Raw genomic sequence first — 19,729 nt, 5'->3', positions numbered from 1 at the left:
AGTGATTATATAAAGCAAAACACTGTGTGGATTACAAAGATGATAATCTTCATCTTCATATTTTTCAGTAAATACCCTGCCATTCTAAGAGAGGAGGGAAGCAGAGGCAGGGGCATGTAGACTATATACGACAAGCATCTTATACACACAGATGTACTCAACTTCATTCATTTGTGATTTTGGAATCTGGAAGGGAGAGCTGTAAGAGAATGTCACATCAGGCAACTGTGCTTTTTAGTGTACTCCATTCAAGAAGCCTGCCATGCTTACAAACAGTTTGCATAATACCTTGCTCATTAAGACCCATAAATTAGCGCTGTTTTAATTGATTCCCTAGAGGCAGTAAATAAAATGACACAAAATGACATCAAAGGGAGCAAATGACACTAGGTGGGTGTTTTTTTTCTTCCCTTCCCTGGATTCCCTGAGGTCTGACAACCCTTCCCCCTCACATGCTCCCTGACAGACTGTGTTTAGGACCATTTAAGAAAAGACTACTACTCCGAACAGTTTCAGGGTTTGGAGAGCCCCACCTCCTGGATTTGGTGTCACGAGTTGCCAGGGCAGCCTGTGAGCTCCGAAGGAATAGGCATAGTCAGACCTCAAATGAGGGGTAGCAATTTTGCTAATTATGGTAACAGCTCCAATTGTGAAATCAAAGTCTTGATCCTTTATTAAAGCAATTTCAGCCATTATATGTCGTCATTAGAGTCACCCTAGCTCACTGCTCTCTGACTTTAAATTGGACTACTTTGAGAATGGCAAGAAGATAATGTTTATGAGGTCTGTTTTGTGCCAGATCTTGCTCTGGGGGTTACCCATGTGATCTTGTACTACAATCACAATAAATCGAGATGGATTTCTTCTTTTCTGCAGATGAAAGTGTATAGATTCAGAAAGGTTAATTATTTGGCTGAAGAATACACAACTTGCAAGTTATAGAGCCAAAATTTAAATCCATGTCACTATAACTACAAAGTGTGTGTTCTTCCTACAAAATTGTGTTGTCATAATCACTTTTGTGATTTGATCATAGGAGAAACAGAAAAAGGCTACTACTCCTTAATTACTTCCCCCTTCTCCGCCTACTGATGCATGCCTTTTAGAGAGGAATTTGATGACACACATGAATAATTCAGTGCTTATGTAAATCTGTGTGTTACTTCACAGCAACATTTGCATATAAAGGGAGCCCTAATTGTGAAATAAAAATATTTGTCCCATATTTTTATGTTTTGTTCTTTTCTCTATCCCAGTGCCTAGAACAGTGCCTTTCACATAGTAGATAATCAGTATATCTCTATTGAATAAATTAAAACAATGTCAGTCATAATAGATAGTTTGAGAGAAATTTTGAGGGGTAGAGAAGTGCAGAACTGTGGCGTGTTTTTTTCCCAGAACCCTTGAAATTACACACCTTAGGCAATGGCTCACTAAACTTACAGGTAAAGCTGAATTTGTGTCTTTAAATTATGCTGATAAGAACTTCAGGGGTAGGCCAAGAAATAGACAGGGGTAAGTGAAAACGGAACTAATTAAAGGCAAAAGAAGGAGTAAGAAGAAGGAAATATGTAGGGAAAAGATAGGAAAAGGACGCATAACTGTAAAGAGCAGGAGCATGTCACAGTATTTCCCCGTCTGTTCATGTTCTGCAACATTGATCATATTCCCTTCCAACCTTCTTTTGGGGCAAATACAGGGCACTGAAGTTTTAATGTGATGCACGTATGGAGGTTCAAAGGGCTTCCAGGATGGAATTCTTTTCAGGCCAAGGCTGGATATGACCACCAGAGGGCAACAGAGGTCCAGCCTTACAAGTGTCTTCCTTTTCATTTTCCTGGGACAGTGATTCAGAGGGGAAGCCAGGGATGGGAGTGGGGAAAGGGAGGGTCTGGCAGTAGTGGGAGGGGTGTGCCAGGGGTGGACGTGGAAAGAGGACATCTGTGGGAGAAGAGGAATAGCTGTGGTGATTTTGGAGGACAGTAGGGCTTAATGCGGATTTACCCTACTGTCCTCCAGATGGAGGTGGACAGAATGTAAATAAAAATACCTCTAAGTCTAGATCCGGTAGACTGTGACCTCCATGAGGGCAAGTGTTGCTGGCCTAGTTTACTCTTTAATTTTGGTGCATAGTAATTAATCAGCCACATGTAAGCGTTGATAAAGATATTTCAATCATTTTAATCAGTCAAGAGTCTTGTCATCCATGGAAAACATTCCAGATTTTATCCAGTTGTGTGTGTGTACGTGTGTGTGTGTGTGTGTGTGTGTGTGTGTGTGTGTGTGTCTGGGATCATGTGAATTTTTTAGGGAGGAAGAACTTTAGCTTTCGTCAGGTTTTTCAAAGAGAGTAATGGCCTCTGAATAATTGAGCCACTGTTCTGGCTAAAGCTTTTCAATTGCCATGATCAAAACTCTATAAATGTTTCCAGGTCCCTCATTGAACAATTACCTCCTGGTATTAGCATATCAGTTGTTGTAACAAATAAGACTCTGAAAGGTACTAGGATCAAATAAATGTCATATACAATAGAGGTTTATCTCTTGCTCAAATGATAATCCAAGGCAGAGTCCCTAGTCCGTGGCAGTCACTGAGGGACCAGGACTTCTGTGTCTCTGCCATCTTCAATATATGACTTTCAGTGTCACCCTAGGGGTTGAAATCACAGCCAGAAAGGGAAGAGTGCCAGTGTAGAAGGAGGCTGGAAAGGGAGGGTCTGGCAGTAGTGGGAAGGGTGTGCCAGGGGTGGACGCAGAAAGAGGACTGGACCTGAAAATGGTACATATTACCTGCTCCCACATTCAGTTGAGCTCAGTTACTTGAAAGTAATGTTTGCAATGGAAGCTGTGAAGCACAGTGCAGTTGTACCCAGATGGAAAAGATGAAGGATTTTGATGAGCAGCTAGAATCTTCACCACATCTCCTCTGTTGATAACAATGCACATTTACAGGAATACTCTTCAAGTAGTAGTGCAAAATTCTAATTATTGGTGATCTGACTCTCTTTCTTGAAACTCAAGACAATTTTTAAGACCTTAATAATAGTGGATAGTGGGCCTCCCGCTTCAAATAATTTTCAGTGGCTCAGATTATTTTTCACAGAGTTTCTGTCTACTTTGACACAGTGGAATTTTTCCTGGGGACAAGACAGGGTCTCACACATTCCTTATCCGAAGTGGTCTCAGGAGTCAGGAAATTGGAGAATATTTTAGGAGAGTGTCCCATCAGCTCTGGGATTCCTAGTTCTCTTATTGGGAGGCAGTAAGCATAACATGTAAGAACACACATAATTCAGACTGGCCATGCAGTAAATGTTTGATCCAGGTTAGTCAATATCATCACAGTCTTTCATTGATCTGAGAAGACGATGACTTTTTATCCCTCTTGCTGATAGTAAGGATGAGATTAAGCTGAGAAGAAGCAGAATAGAAGCAATACATTTTTACAAGAAGGGGAAGGACTTTGAGGAAGAAGAAAACAATGGGTACATGAAAAGTAGAAGAGGGAGAAAAGTCAGAAAAAGGAAGGCGAAAAAAGACAAAGAATGGTGAAAGAGGAGAAAGAAGGAAGATTTGCTACACAAGACATTTTGATGCCGTGGAATGTTCATAATACAGCGGGATCCTGTGGCCTATGTTTCTGGGTGTTAATTCTCCTAGCCTTTATTGGCGCTCATTTCGCTTAGTCCTGATTTGTTTATCATTTCAGCAGTCTCGAAGTATAAGTTTTATTTTTGTAACCTGCCAAAAGTCTGAAGTAAGGGTATCGATATATAAATACTAGAATTGACCTAGAAACCTAGTTAATCACTACTTGTCATTTTCCAGTATTAATGACTCTTAGCGAATACTAATACTAATATCTACGGATAAGTTATTAAAAGATCACCCGTTTATTTAATTAATCCTCCTTCTTTTTTTTTGTCAGGTAGATAAAGCATGCATTATTATTCCAGTGGGGAATGCATGTCCAAGGAATAACACTGTAACGATGAAACTTGTCATTTGTCTGAGAGGTAGATCTGGTTATTTATGCACACTTATGCTAATTAATTAATTAATTCTTTTGATAGATGTTTATGGAGGCCCTATTGTGTGGGAAATGCTAGAAGGGATACAGAGAATAAAAGACAACACTTTTCTTAAAGAGGGATCTGACAATTGAATGTCCACTATGTGCCAAAGGCTATGCTAGATGTGTCCTATGCATTTACTTCTCATACCCACCATGCAAAGCAAAATTCTCATGATAACTCTGATAAGAAAGTTCAGATAATTTGTATAATGTGTTTAAGGTTACATGGGAAGCTAAAGGAAGGAGGTGGAATTTGAACTCAGATTTCATGGGGCTTAAGTCTACCTTTCTTTACATCTTGTTGCTTTTTGGTTTCTTATATCTATCAAAATAGAATTAACAAACCAGGTCCACTACTCATCTCCTTAGACCTACACGTTAGTCAGACTAGGTTTTCCTTTCCTGATTATTCCACACTCTCTTGCCTTCGGTCATCTCCACTTATTACAGCACTGCCCATTTTTTGAGGGCCAGCTTAAGTGCTATCTCTTCTGTGATGATGAAACTCCTTATTTTTCTAATTAGAGTGGTTTCTCCCTCCTTAAAACTTGTACTTCTCCCTTGAGGTAAATGGTCTAGATGCTTTTGTGTTTGTCTTTGCGTTTTTGTGGTAGGCAGCTTCTAAGATGGCCTCCAATTTTCTCTGTGTCTTAGTATTCATACCTTTGTATAAACCCCTCACCTTGAACATGGTACTAGCTACTGATACCGGCTTATAAAAAGATTTTGGTTTCTGTTTTAAACACTCACTTTTACTCTCCTCTGGATCTCTTGATCTGGAGAGAGGAAGCTGCCATATGGAGAAGTCCATGTGGCAAGGGATCGAGGTCCATGTCAATGAGTCCCATGTGAGTGGATTCCCTTCAGTTGTGCTTTCAGATGAGACCTGTAGCCCCAGCTGACAGCTTGACTGCAACTTCATTAAAGACCTTGAGTCATGAGGATGTGAAGTATAGCATGGGGAACAGTCAATAATATTGTAATAACTATATATAGTGCTGGTGGGTGGGTACTAGACTTATGAGAAGCTCAGTTTGTAAATTATATAAATGTCTAACCACTATGCTATATACCTGAAACTAATATAAAATAATATTAAATGTCAACTCTAATTAAAAAAAAAAATACCTTAAGGCAAAGGCACCCAGCTAAGCTGTACCCAGGCCCTGACCCAAAGAAATGATGATACAATAACTATTTGTTGTTTTATGCCACTATATATATTGTATCATATCATATCATATCATATCATATCATATCAATCATATCATATCATATATTTGATGATATATTATCAATATAACCAATATGGTTCTACTAGACTGTAAATTACTTAGAGAACAAGTCTCTTCTTTGTCTTTATCTATATCATCAAACAGGACATTTTGCATCAGTGGCAGGAAAAAATGTGGTATTGGTGGGAGAATTTGGAATAAAAAATAAAGATCTTACTGAAATTGATACCATTCCTCCTGGATTGCAAACGAAGAGCTTGTTCCAGGGACAGTGGTGGCTCCTGTAAGGGAAGCTTGGCTCAGGAAAGAGCCAAAAATGTCTAGTTTTGAAATACCAGAATTTTTATTTCATGAAGGGCAGCATCCTGAGCTGTGTTGATTGGAGTGATCTTTTCTTCATATATGAGGGTTCGATTGCCCTCAGGGGAACACTGGTGCTTACGTTCACATGCGATATTTCTTAGATAGCAGTGAGAGGGGCGGTTCCAGCCCTCCCTGCTGGGGCGAAGGAAGCACAGTCGGAGCAGCAGTCTTGGCTTTACTCATGGCACCAGACCTCACTTTTCTCCCTTCTCCTCCCTTCCTGAGTGGGCAGCTGAGCACCTCATGAAACATCTAGTTAAAGCCTGAGGACCTACCTAGTGTTTAAGTTGCATAAGAAACCACTAAGAAGGCTCCCCTTGCCAGCCTCCACTGAATCAGGTGAACCTCAACAGTGAGGTGGGAGGTGCTCAGGAAGGTGTCAGCTTTGCAGTGCTTCCCAGTCACTTCGCAGGAAGTTGAGAGCAGTGTCGCTGAAGGACAGATAGCACCGACCCTCTCCTTCCTTTCTCTTCCACTGTTCCCTGTTCCCCCACTCCTAAGGGGATTCCTAGGAGAAGTTCTTTATTTCATGGTAGGCTCAAAACAATTTCTGGATCAAGTCCTTGCTGTCAGCATAGGAGGGACCTGTGAGCTGACAGTGGTCCCAAATATTCCAAAGCACAACGAGCAATGGGTTTAAATCCTCATTTTCTCTCCTTAGGCAGGTGTCCCCAAAGCGAAGGCATTGCCACTTTTGGAATGTGCATCTCCAAGTATATGATATGAATTATTAAAAATATTAAATTAGTCCAAGTTTACTGGGGCATGTCAAGCAGGAGAAGTTAATTTATATTCAAAAGTTAACCCTAAAAACACTCTGATGAAAAAGCCTTATTTTATTTTGCTTTTGTATTTGTTATCACAGTTGTAGTTAGTTATCATGTAGAAGAAAAAGATGTTTTATTTTTTCAATATGTTCTCATTTGTTTCCTGCCAATTTTTTTTTTTGCAATATTGTGAACACATTTGTTGTGTGTGTATGTGTTTTAATTAAATCTGCCTTTGTCAGGCTAACAAGTCTCTCATTATTGGCAAATATGGAAATATTGAAGTACTGTGTTATTTATTGACCATGAAAAGTTAAGGGATGAGGTGATTTTGTGGGGGACAAAACTCTTTATAATCTTCTGCCTTTTATAAAAGATCTTGGTGAATATTATCTTAGACCTGATCATAGAAAGGAGAGGTTTTCCAGAGAAATTTAAAAAAGAAAGAGAAAACAGTTACTCAACAAACTTCTTTAACCTAAATAAACATAGATTGAAGGAACAATCTACAACAATTATCTTCATTATTCCACAGCCAACAACAAAGGTTTTATTCCATTATAGTAATGAGCAAACCTTTGAACTTTGCATTGTACACTGTCAGGCAAATGCACTTAAGACTTAAGCAAACGATGTTTACAATTGCTTTAGGGAGTTGCTAGGATAATACCTTAGCTTACCTTAGCTTGTATTTCTGAATAGCTTGATCTTTCCTTCCCAGTCTGCATTTCCCAAAAGCAGAAGCTGCAAAGGCCTAAAACTGGATGAAAAAGTTGACTATTAAGAGTAACACATCAAATAAGATTTCTCCCTGTGCTTTAGTCCTTCCCCTTGTGGTAAGTAGTGGGTGGGCACAGAGGAAAATCTTGTATCCTTTTAGGTCACGACAATGTTATTTAGGCTTACGTCTGGGTAAATAATTTTTAGCTTACTTTACACATCTCTTAATACTCAGGGCAAATGTACAATGCATTCTATCTAAGCATATGAAAGAACTGACTGGGCAGCAATGGACCACAGTGGAAACTATGGGACTTCAGAGTCAGGTAGACCTGGGTTTGCTTTTAACCCTGTAACTTAGCTAGAATAAATTATTAATTTTTTAGCCTCTGTCTTCTCATCTGCGAAATGGGAGCTGTAACAAGGAAGTACAATGTCCTGTAGGTCAGTGCGTCTGATGCAGAGCGCTGATGCTTGGGACTCCAAGCAAATGGTCAATCCAAGTAGGATGGTCCCAGTGATTAACTGAATACATTTAGTTTTAAAGCTGAACTAATTGGAAAGTATGATTTAAAACCTGATTGGATATGTATGGATGCGCAGTTTTCATGGAAAAATATCAATCAAAGCAATAATTTGCCACTATGAGCTATAAAGTTCACCACAAATACTTGGTTTTTGGCTGGATTTCTCATTTATTGATTTATGGCATTAGCTATGTTTTTAATCTTAGAAGTCCTTAGTTGGCTTGAAAGAAGCAATGTAATTCTCTGATTTTCCAACCTTATAACCATGATAGAATTTGAGTATAAATAAGATTAAGTCAAAGCTGTCAGCCTGCTCTCTGAAGAACTATGTAGAAGAAAGCCAGCTCACTAATTTATTCATTGCCTGGCACTATTAAGTGAGTAAGAAATAAAGTTTTGTTATATTAGAGCCATTATGCATTTTGGGGCCTGTTTATTACTATAGCTAGCCTACCCTAATTATTACACATATTCTGTTACCATGGACTGGAATTTCCATGGGAATGCTTCTAAGTTTTATCTATTTAAATATAATGCCTTTGTTAGTAACAAGATGCCTCACTGAGTTTCACAAGGAAATCAGGATTGAGGAAAGGCAGAAAGAGGCATGCAAGGATATTTAAGATATTTCATAACCGTGTTTTCTCAGCTGACACTATTCATAATGTTAAGATTTCTTTTCAAGTTCATTGAGATTGTTTCCCTGTGTGCCTTGTATGGAACTGACAAAATTATTCCTATGAGTGAAAATTACCATTGTGGTGGCTTTTGCCTGTTTTTCAGGAAATAAAAAACAGTTTCCAAGGTCAAAGTAGAATTTTTGGTTGAGGGGAAAAGCAATACTGAGAAAAGGAGTGAGAGGGCAAGTGGGGGTTCACTACTGACTTTGTGCTAAGGTAGTGACAACTGAATAAAAGTCAATGTGTTAAAAAAGTGCTTTCGTGATGCCGAGTGCTGGGTGCATTGTCAAGCAAGAAGAGTGAAGTCTTGACACAGATCAGATATGTGACTTTGGCAAGTCGGTAAAATTCTCTGTGTCCCAGTTTTCTAATCATAAAAAAGGATTTGACCAGGTGATTCCTAAGATATCTTAACTCTAAATATTTGATTTCAAGTCATAGAAGTGAAGATTTAATGTGCCGATTGCCTTATAGCACCCCTGCCTAATCACAGGGACATTATGTTCTGAGAGTCCCAGTGGTTTTGCGTGAAACTGAGGATAGTGCCACATACTATCTACACTATGTTTTTTTCTATGAATGCATATGTATGATAAAGTTTATTTTATACATTAGGCACAGTAAGATTAACAATGACTAATGATAAAGTAGAACAGTTATAACAATATACTGTAATTGAAGTTATATAAATGCGGATTACTTGACCATAAGCACTACAATACCACCACACTCCATCTGAGGACCAAGAAGACTACTAAGTGACTAACAGGTGGGTAGTGTATATAGCGTGGATATGCCAGACAAAGGAATGATTTAAATCTGAGCGGGATGGACCCAAGGATATGAGAAATTTCATCATGCTACTCAGAACGGCACACAATTTAAAACATATGAATTTTTTACTTCTGGAATTTTCCATTTAATATTTTTGGACTAGAGTTGACCACAAGTAATGGGAACTACGGAAAGCAAAATCCAGATAGGGAGTGGGGTACTACTCTACACTGGTGCTGTAGTATAATAAATGTCGGAATCCTCCTTCTTCTCCTTTCTTCTCACCAAATACCCCATGGCTCATTAGTATACATGCATAATACCATTTTTCAGGACTTGGTGGTGATGTTCAGTCTTATCTTATGCAGTGCCACATGGATAGAGTGTCTGGGGCAGCTATATTCAGTTTTAATTGAAACAAAGCAAAGTAGCAGCTGTTCGGAATTAGAGGAAATTTTAAGCCTATATTCCAATTCCACCAAGGGAAAGAGCAAACAAAAGTCAAAACATTTTAAGCCAGCCGATCTGAAATATTTAAGGCCATCTGCATTCTCTCTGTACATGGCCATCACCTGGAATGTGCTCTCATTTTCCTTTAAAAACAGAATCGACAATAATTTATGATAGGATGAAAAATGCTCCGGCATTTAAAATCCTGAATTCTTAGCTCATCATCAGTGCCCCTGCTATAATTATGAGTTATTTGTCTAAGCCTGATTTTTCATTATATCTAAAAATATCTTAACAAGAGATTCAAGTTTTATGTAATGGGAGCAAAAATGGATCATGTTTTTCTATAACATGTTTGGGCTTTATAGTGAAGTCTAAACCTAAAGGCATTCATGTTCAAATGCCAAAGCACTGTGACTCTAATACTGTTGGAAGAGTGAGCATGCTGTGTGATATTGTGCAGCTTTTGATTCTTCCTGACTTCTGTGTCTCAGACTATCAAAGGAGGTATGTATAGTTGCCTTATGCCAATGTACTCTTTAAAGTTAGGTCCTAACAATTTTAGATGATCATTTTTATCCTAAACTCTGAGTCCAAGTACTGTTTGTGATCTTTGTCCTACTGTCCTGTTATTCCTTTTCCTATTTCCAAACTCATTCAGTCATTCATTGAATAAATATTTCTTAAGAGACAGCTATGTGCTAGACATTTTAATTGGTGCTGGAGATATAGGGGCAAATGGGATAGATTTATTCCCTGACTTTACCATCTAGTGCGGGAAAACAGATACTGAGCAAGTAATTATAGGTTCAGTAAATAAAGAGTTTGGAAAGCACGAGTGGGTGAGCTGAGCCTTAATGAATGAGTGGATATTAGCCAAGTGAAGAGGGTAGGTAAGGCATTCGAAGGGGTGGGGGTGGCTTCAGCAAGTGAATTTATGCTGAATTTGTTCAGCAAACATATGTGTGATCCCTTTGGGGACCATGGTGTTTGTGTGTCACTGAAGGGCGCGAACAAGTCAGGGAGGTGCAGCACATGGGGCCGAAGGGCCTGGCAGGGGTCTGATCTCAGAAGCTCTTGTGTGCTATTTTGGGGAGTGAGCACTTTTATCCTGTAGGTAAAAGTCACTGAGGGTTTAAACAGATAAATCAGATGGTCTTATCTTCTTGAAAAATCAGCAGTTTGAAAAAATGGATATGAAGGAATGGAAAAGAGGACAGGACTTTCATAAGAAGTATTATCTCGTCTGTGGCAGCAGTCACAACAAGGAAGAGATTCCCCACCTGATTGTCCCTAAAGATAAGCCCTGCCCATGAACCTCCTCCCATTTGCACTCATTGATTACAGCCATATTTCAATGCCCACCCCAAATCCCACCTCCTTTGTGAACCCTCTCTTCATCATTTCCAGAAATTTCTGCATCCTTTGACATTCCCTGCTTCTTGTCTGTTCTCTCACTGGGCATCCAGCTTGTAATGCTGTTTACTCTTTTTCTCTATGAACCCCTTTTCACCTACAAAACTGCTGAAAGGTGGGGAAATATCTCATTTCTTTAAATCTGTAGCATCTAAAACAGTGCCTCGAAAAAATTATAAGAGTCTTAGAGTTGGAAGGAAACTCACAGAGCACCCAATCCTTTTCATGGGATGGATGAAGAACTTGATGCCCTGAGAAATGAGTGTCTTCTTAGATCTCAGCATCCAATTTATTATCTTTTCAGTTATCCAACCAGATGAGTATCTTTGTGGTCGATGATGATAAATTAGATATCTATGGCTTTATTAGAGAAACATCCTCCTGTTGCTATAGTTTAGTGAGTGATATGATTTTGGGGGGGAATTAAAGGATGAGTGTTGTTTATTAATACCTTTTTTCATTAATAACAAAAGACCAGGTTAATGTACTTTGTTTCCCTTCCATGAGAAAGCTCCGCAAAGTCTATAAAATATTTGAGTCCCCACATGAGGGCATGCATTCAATATAATAGCAGCTGCTAACTAGATTAGACATTTTGTTTTCCCTGAGAACTTAGCATAGGTGGACCAGTTGTCAGTTGTAGAATGAAATAAGAAACAATTTGTTCCTAAAGTTATGGATGCCTTCATTACATACGGCCTGTTAAGTCATCTCTCCTCTTTTCTATTATCCCATATATAATGATAAAGCCCATCCCAGTGCCTTCCAATTGGAGGTAAAAGGTGAAGGCTATGAAGAGGTGCCTGGGAATTTGAAGACAAATCCTTTACTAAGATCTTAATGCTTAACACAAGTTGCAAACTCCATATATACAGAGGCCATGTAGGTAATACAAATGAGTAAAGTTGGCTGGGTAGAGACTGATTATTTAGACAGTGAATAAATAAGAGCTGACATGATAGCTCTCTGTCACCTCTAGTCATTTGCTGCCATGAGAGAATTTGTATTAACTCTACCAGGTTGTCTGATTTTCCAAGGTAGTGCAGAAATCTGGATTTTTATGTGAAATACACCAAATATGAATTAATCACCATGGCCTTAAAAATTTAAAACTTTGTGCAGCAAATATGCAAACAAGCAAAACACTCTTGTAGACTGGCCCCAAGTCCTGTTAGTTTGTGACTTCTAGCTTCAAAAATTCCAGAAACTTACTTCTAGTTATTAGATTTACAAACTACCCAATCTACCAATAATTTTGAGGGGTACTTTGTGTATATGTGTTTCAAATATTATTCAGAATACTTTAAGGAATCTAAAGAAATTAATATCATGTTTTGGATCACAGTAAACTTTCAGTTTAGTTGGGAAATGTGAAACCACATATGAAAATAGAACTAACAGTTTAAATTACTGGTAAGCACAAAGTGAGGCAACCTGTACATTAAATAAAAGTTACTAGACCTTACTTCTTGAAGCCAAATTAGTACACCACCTAGGAGTCACATGGTATGTTCTGGAAATCCATATGTTTATAAATTCATTCAGCTTATTATAGTATAATTAATAATTAAGACTCTACTTGATCTTTTTAAAATTTAAAACCTTGGAGTCATGACATGCAATTTATATTTGTACCCCCTACATTTACCACATTGGCTACACATGATACTTGTGAATTAAATGTTTGTTGAATGAATCTATAACAAATTGGAGCCTGTAGAGGTAATTGATTATCCCACAACACAATAGAACCTTAATATTTACTTGTTTAATAAGTAAATACATTTATTAAATGATAAAGAAATAGTGCCAGATGGTAAAGAATGACTTTGTGGAGAAAGCAACATTTTTAGTTGGACTTTGATGTGAGTGAATAGGATTCCATACGTGGAAAGTCCTAAGAAGTGCATGTTAAGTGGGGAACAGTTTGAATGAGATTATGATGAAGCTAATTAGACTAACTTGGAATATGAAATTCTATTTTTTATGCCATAATTTTATTTGATATAGTTTTGATGTAGTTTACATATTGCATATCAGTGTTCTGTGTTTATACTTTTTTAGGTTATCCCCTTCCTAGGAATTTGCACATTTAGGAATAAGTCTATAATCCTTCAGGGGGATGAGGCTGAGGAGGTGGGATCATGCCATATTGTGATAAGTCTTTTCTCCATCCAATTTGATTAGGAGATGAATAGTGAGCAAGGGAAACACTTGTGAATTACTGTCACTTGGTATGGTGTTGCTAGCGAATAATTGTTTGAGTCGTTTAATATGAGAAACCAATAGCTTTTGGGGATTGGGTTTTATTCTTTCAAGCATTTTCCCATTTTCTCTGTACTTTGGTGAATTGGATGTGCTCAAGAAGCCTTGGGAAAGAAATTCTTCCTTGGAGATGGTGCCTCTTCTGCACAACATGTCCAACAAAGAATTGGACCAAGAGAGTGGGAACTGAGCTTCCAGGCATTTTCTTGGCATTTTGGTAACATGTGGACCATGTCTTTGAATTTCTCCTCCTCTTCTCTGATACCACAGCCCTATTCTAGAAGTTTCTTGAAATTCTTTGTATAGCAAAAAGATATTTACATGTCAAAGGTCAGGTCATTTTTTTGTTATAGACTTTTTCGTAGAGATTATGATAAGAATATTTTAAGAACCCCTTAAAAGTAAATTTAACCAGTCATTCTAAAGGCTTAATTTACTATAATTTTATATATTCACGTATATTACAAGTGATCTATCATTCTGTCAAACATTGTGTACTAAATATACTAATGAGCTAGCAAATCAAATAATTTTGAAAGTATGGACATATGTAACATTGATTTTCAATGTTTGGATCACATCAATAATCCACTCAAAGAAAGCAACTTTATTAGAATGGATTTCCATAAACCTTATTAATGGTTGACAGGCAAAACAACCCTTGTTACATTCATTGATGATTTATTTCCTTTAACACTCTGTACCCTCAGTCCCCTGAGTCCTTAGCAACAATATTAATTATTACAGAATTTAATATTTATTATCTATTAGGCACTGGTGAAGCCTTGCTTTTGGCTCACATGGATTTTTCCTTCAAGTAATGCAAATGTTTCTCAAGTTATTTTAGAAATAGATTGTTGATACCAAAATAAATAAATAAACAGGTAGGAAACAAATAAACAAACAACCACCAATAGTGAAGGAAAGAGTTACATGGGGAGGAGGGACAAGGCTGTATACTGAGGTGTAGAAGGTACTGAAAGGATATGGAGGGAAGAGGATTGGGTTCTGATATGCTCCAGCTCTGAACTGGGTCACAACCCTCTGAGTCTCAGTTTTTTCATCTCTAAACCAGAGATAATGAGGCCTAACTCATGGGAATGTGAACAATTAAGTGGATACCAATATCTGGAAGATACCTAGCACAGCTTAGCCCAATATAGTTTAATTCTCTTTGTCTTTCTTCGTCTCTTCACCTCCTGATCTCTCCCTCCGTCTCTTTTTTTCCCCCACTGCCCATTTCTTCCTAAAAAAATCTGAATACACACACACACACACACACACACATACACATACATATATACATACATACATATATATGTACATATGTATATATATAAATGGACGTATTTGTTGTGTCAAATGACATAATGTTTTAAGAGAATGATAATGTTAAATCAGTATACTAGCAAAAGATAGGCAGTCAGTTTTGTCTGACACCCAAGTTTTCTTATTTTCTGTGACAGATAGAGAAATACCATTTATGGAGTACTTGTGATGTACCAGGTACAGTGCATATGTAATGTAATCTCATGATAACCCCATAAGATATCAATGTCCCAATTTTACAGATGAGGAACTGAGGTAAAAAAAAAAAAAGGCTATTTACTTGCCTGATATCACAGAGATAATGAATGAGTGGCATCAGTTGTTATTTGGATCACATTGGCTATTACCACTGAAGCACACTATCTCTGAGGTTCTTAACTGGAGAGAGCAGTACATCTGGATCATCTGGAGGTGCATATGAGTGATTTGAAAAATTTCCCCCAATAATTCTGATGGGTCTTTCTCTAGGTAAGAATCTTGATCTAGGATCCCAGAGTGTCTCGGAGGTAGAGATGCTGGCATTCTGCTGGCTCTGCTTCCCATCCTGGAGAGGGGTAGGCAGCAACTAGTCGGTGATTATCTTGCACTGATCATCTTTGCAAGAACAACTTGCAAAACTAAAACGATGCTATTTCCTTCTTAGTAGATGTCAAGGCTTTTATGGATATTTTCTACACAATGTTTATTTAAGTAAATGCATTAAATATTAAAACTTGAATATAGTCTCTTTAGCATCTATTTTAGAACAACAAAAAATTAAATTTGGGACTAATAGTTACATTTTTTTTAAGGTCAAAGAAGCCTCCTTCTTATAGCTTGATGGGAGAGATGTTGAAAAAATCATGGGCATCAGTGCTGTTGTTTACTAGCTAAGTTGCCAAAGACATCCGTCTGTCAAGAAAATGTGTAGGATGTTGATCAAGCCTGGAGCCTGTGACACCGAACACCCCACTGGGGACTAAAGATGCCACTCCAATGAGAGTGTGCCTGCCTGATGGCACATAGCCTCTGTGTGAAGGATTTCCATCTATCTTTTCACTGAAAAAAAAGGCATGGGAAAGTTGCCTTGATTTTCACAACAAGAGCTACAACGTGTTACATATATCAGAAACTTTGAAAGATTATTTTGTTTTGAACTTTTAAAAACCAAAGCAACTGGCACTTTAATACAATGAAAATAACCACTTTTTATTTCAACTACTATGGAGGGAAGGTCTGAAAAGGAGAATATTTGAATTGAATGGAGATATAGCTTTAGCTTTCCCTGGCTTGATTTTTGTCTCCATTTTTTCCCCCTGATCAATGCTGTAAGTTCTCTCTAACATCCTCTATGTTCTCACTTATAAAGACAGCCACTTGGTGATAAATATATAAAATTTACATTCTTTTTTTTTGTTGTCGTTGATTGATACTGGATGTTGGGAAGAATACTTGGAATCTGAGGATGCGAACTTCTCAGGAGCGCCTGAATCCACCTGAGACTTCCGTGGTGCACCTGGGTCGGTCCCACATGTCACACCGCGGAGCCAAGACAATGAGAGGGTTATGCGCATCCCCACTAGAGATAAGAATCCTCCATGTAGGATGAAGGTAGCATTTTTTAGCTCACTCTTCCTCTCTTGTCTATGTGAAAAACAAAAATACTTTCCCTATTTGTTTTGGATATGTGTTGCCATGGTGACAGAGGAAGAAGCACTGAGTGAGCAAGGGTTTGAGAAAATATGGGAAAGGGTTTAATCTCTACAAGTCCGTCAGAATGTACTCTTTGTCATTGAGCTTAAGACATTGCATCACTCACACCCATGTTGCTAGCATGCATCTTGGGGTCAGTAAGGTATGGTAATCATTGTAAGCCATACTGGGAGTCTTGTGATTCCCTAAGGGCTAAAGTTACGAACAACAAGAGCTGGAGCAGCCTCTTAAGAAAAAGAAAATGGATAAGGCAGTTACTTGGTATTTTTAGAATACAACAACCAGTAATTAATTAAGCTCTTTTCTTTTCATCTAATTACTTTAATATTATGGAGTTGTATCATTTCTTCATAACCTCCCTCTCTCTCCCAGCCCTATCCACATACTTTCTCCATTGATTTTTCTTCACTTTTTTTGCAAGTCCGTGTGATGATCATTTGAAAGATATGTTTCCAGAGTACATAAAGGCTTTCATATAAACTTTTTTTTCTCTGCTCACTGGATCTCCCTCTTCACCTAGCAACTCATGCTTTAGGCCTTATTACAAATGTCATTTATTCAGGGAAGCTTTCTTTGGCACCTCTTCTACCCCACCCTATATTTTTCATTCAGAGTACTTATAATTAGTAATTACAATTTATTTCGGAAATACAATTTTCTCCACGACAATTCACATTCCATGAGGGCAGAGAGCGCTTCTGTTTTGTGGCAAGTGACAGCCCGGCATCTACAGCAGTCTTCTACATTGCAGGCTTCAGAAGTTTTTATGGAAGGAGTCAGTGAAATGCTATGTTACACTTATTAACCAGTATTCACTGAATACTTAACAACTAGCATTGTATTGAGTTCTGGCCCATTGTGAATTTAAAAGAGGTAGAAGCATGGATCATATTCCCACATAGTTTACAATTGGTTTGGGAAAACTAGATCATCAGAAATCTATCTTGTGATTTTTAAAAGCACATTGAATTTTTTAACCATACTGCTTCAAAAATCATCAGTACTAATAGAATAATATCAATGCTTGGTAATAGAAATACAATAATGAAGAGCAGAACTTTTATCAAGTATGTAGACAAATTTCTGTAGCCTGTTGTTTTACATTTACTTTGTTACATTCTGTTCCCTTTTTTGGACCTATTATGAACACAACTATATTATTCCATTTTTGTTCCTGTCATCACCATCACTTCCTTGCTTTTATTCTGGTCTTTTCTGTGTTGTGACAGGTGTTTTGAAAAATAGCTAACAATTTGGGGGAAAATATCCCAAATTGTAATGTTTAATAAAATATAGAAAGTTTAGAAAGACAAATGCTTGAAAGTAGAGAGAAGTGGAATTGGATATTTGTTAAAATTCTGAAAAGAGATTAATGTTCTCTGCTTTGTAGTGAGAAAAAGAAAGGAATAGACCTATAGACTTTATCTGATGAAGTTCTTAGTTCCCTTGTCAGCAAAATGTTAAGTATGGCCAACATAGAGTGAATATCCCAAAATGTTAATTATTATTATTTTGTTATTGTAAATGGATATAGCCTTTGAAATGAAAAGAGCAACCTAGAGAAACTTTTCTTAAACAGAAAATATAACAAAGTATGAAGTTAATAGTTTTATTGAAAAGTTCATATGATTAATAAATGAGCAAAAGATCTCATAGACATAATGTATAAAAGAAGACATTCTAGAAAACATGCGCATAGGAAAAAATTCAACATTTCTAGATCCACCTATTAAGTTTAACAATATAAAACATAACTGTTAATACCAGAGCAAAATTGGAAAAGAATTCATAAGTATGTACAAATGATATGTCATGCTAAGAAAGCATCATTTAAAATATTGAAAACCCATATTCTCGAGAATTTTAACACAGCATTTTTTTTTTATTGGTGGAAAACTAGAAGCCACTTGAAATCTAACAAAAGGGAAATGGTTAAAGTATTCTTTATCTATGCACCCAATGTTATGCAACTATGAAAAAGGCAGGATACATAATTTTAAGCAACACGATATAAGGAAAAGATATTAACTTTAGAAGGGAATGTGACAGTATTTATGATAATTTAAGAGCTCCCCTGGCTCACTACTTTTAACTTCTAGGTATCTGTTCATAGAGCATGTACATAATGAAGTGTATATAATACATACACTGCTTATAGGAAAATTGATTTTAAAGCAAAAAGTGGAAACAAACTATCTAGTAATAGAGGTGTGGTTAAATTTGTTTTTGATTTTGGCATAATAGATTATTATGTAGCTAATCAAAAGAATGGTGTGCCAGCATGGAAAAATTTCTAAACCACATTGTTAAAAAAATTAAGCTGCTGAACAATGTATACAATATGATATAATTTTATTTAAACAAAATAAACTATATATGTATAGTTCAAACACATGGTTATATATAAATTTGTAGAATAAATTTGAGAATAACACAAACAGATGTTAACAGCTTGACCTCTGGAAAGGAAACGGCAGTGGGATTGAGGGAGGGGTATAATGGGAACTTTAATTTATTACTCTCTAGACATTTCTGTATTGTTAATTTTTTTAATACAATGAGGTTATTATAATTTACTTTTGTATAATGTTAAAAAGAATGTAAGAACAAAAGCTAAAATATAAAGAAGTAAAAGAGCAAAATCCTCCAAAACAATACTCATTATTTCAGGTCATGAGATTACGGGTGATTTTTTTCCTTTTTTACCTACAACTACTATAATATAGTTAGACTCTTTTTATATTTAAAATTCAGAAAGGAAGATTTTGTTAGATACAACTTCTCCCCTGAGATAATAGCTTGCGACCTGGATTTTATAACATGTTGTGGGAAGAAGGTTATTCCAGCTAGAATTGTAAAATTCCTCTAAGTCAGAGTAGTTTTAAGTAAAATGAAAGTTTACATAGTTTCAAGCTCCTCACTCTTCCTTTTTTTTTTTTTCTTTTGGTGAGGGTAGAGGTTGGGGGAGGGCAGTTGTCATATAACAAACAATAGGGATATTCAATTCTCAAAAGGTTGGGGATCACTGCTTTAAGAACTAACCATCTAAGATAGATGGATGACATGTGACACAGACAGTTATTAAAAAAAAAAAGACATTCAGACAACTGTACAAGTATTGAAAGAAATGAAGTATTTACATTATGCATGAATAATATATCTTTGTGCATGTCTCATGGGTGAACTTGTCAAGTTTTCTTTTTCCTATCTGCTTTGGTGTTTATTTCCAAACCATTTATGCCCTGGAAAATCTTTTTGTATTGCTTTGGACCCTCTGGAAATGACTATGACACACACTTTTCTCCTATCTACTATATATAGTGCCTCCTTCCCATAATTTTCACTTTCTGATTTGTTAGTTTAATTTAAGCTAGCTGCTGACTGGATAAAGATGATTCCATCTACCTTAATGTTCCTTGTGTCATCTCCACAATAT

This window comes from Rousettus aegyptiacus, unplaced genomic scaffold (assembly GCF_014176215.1).
Source record: "Rousettus aegyptiacus isolate mRouAeg1 unplaced genomic scaffold, mRouAeg1.p scaffold_m13_p_10, whole genome shotgun sequence".
Lineage (NCBI taxonomy): Eukaryota > Metazoa > Chordata > Mammalia > Chiroptera > Pteropodidae > Rousettus > Rousettus aegyptiacus.
The sequence above is the reverse complement of the archived record's forward strand: the minus strand, read 5'-3'. Positions refer to the sequence as shown.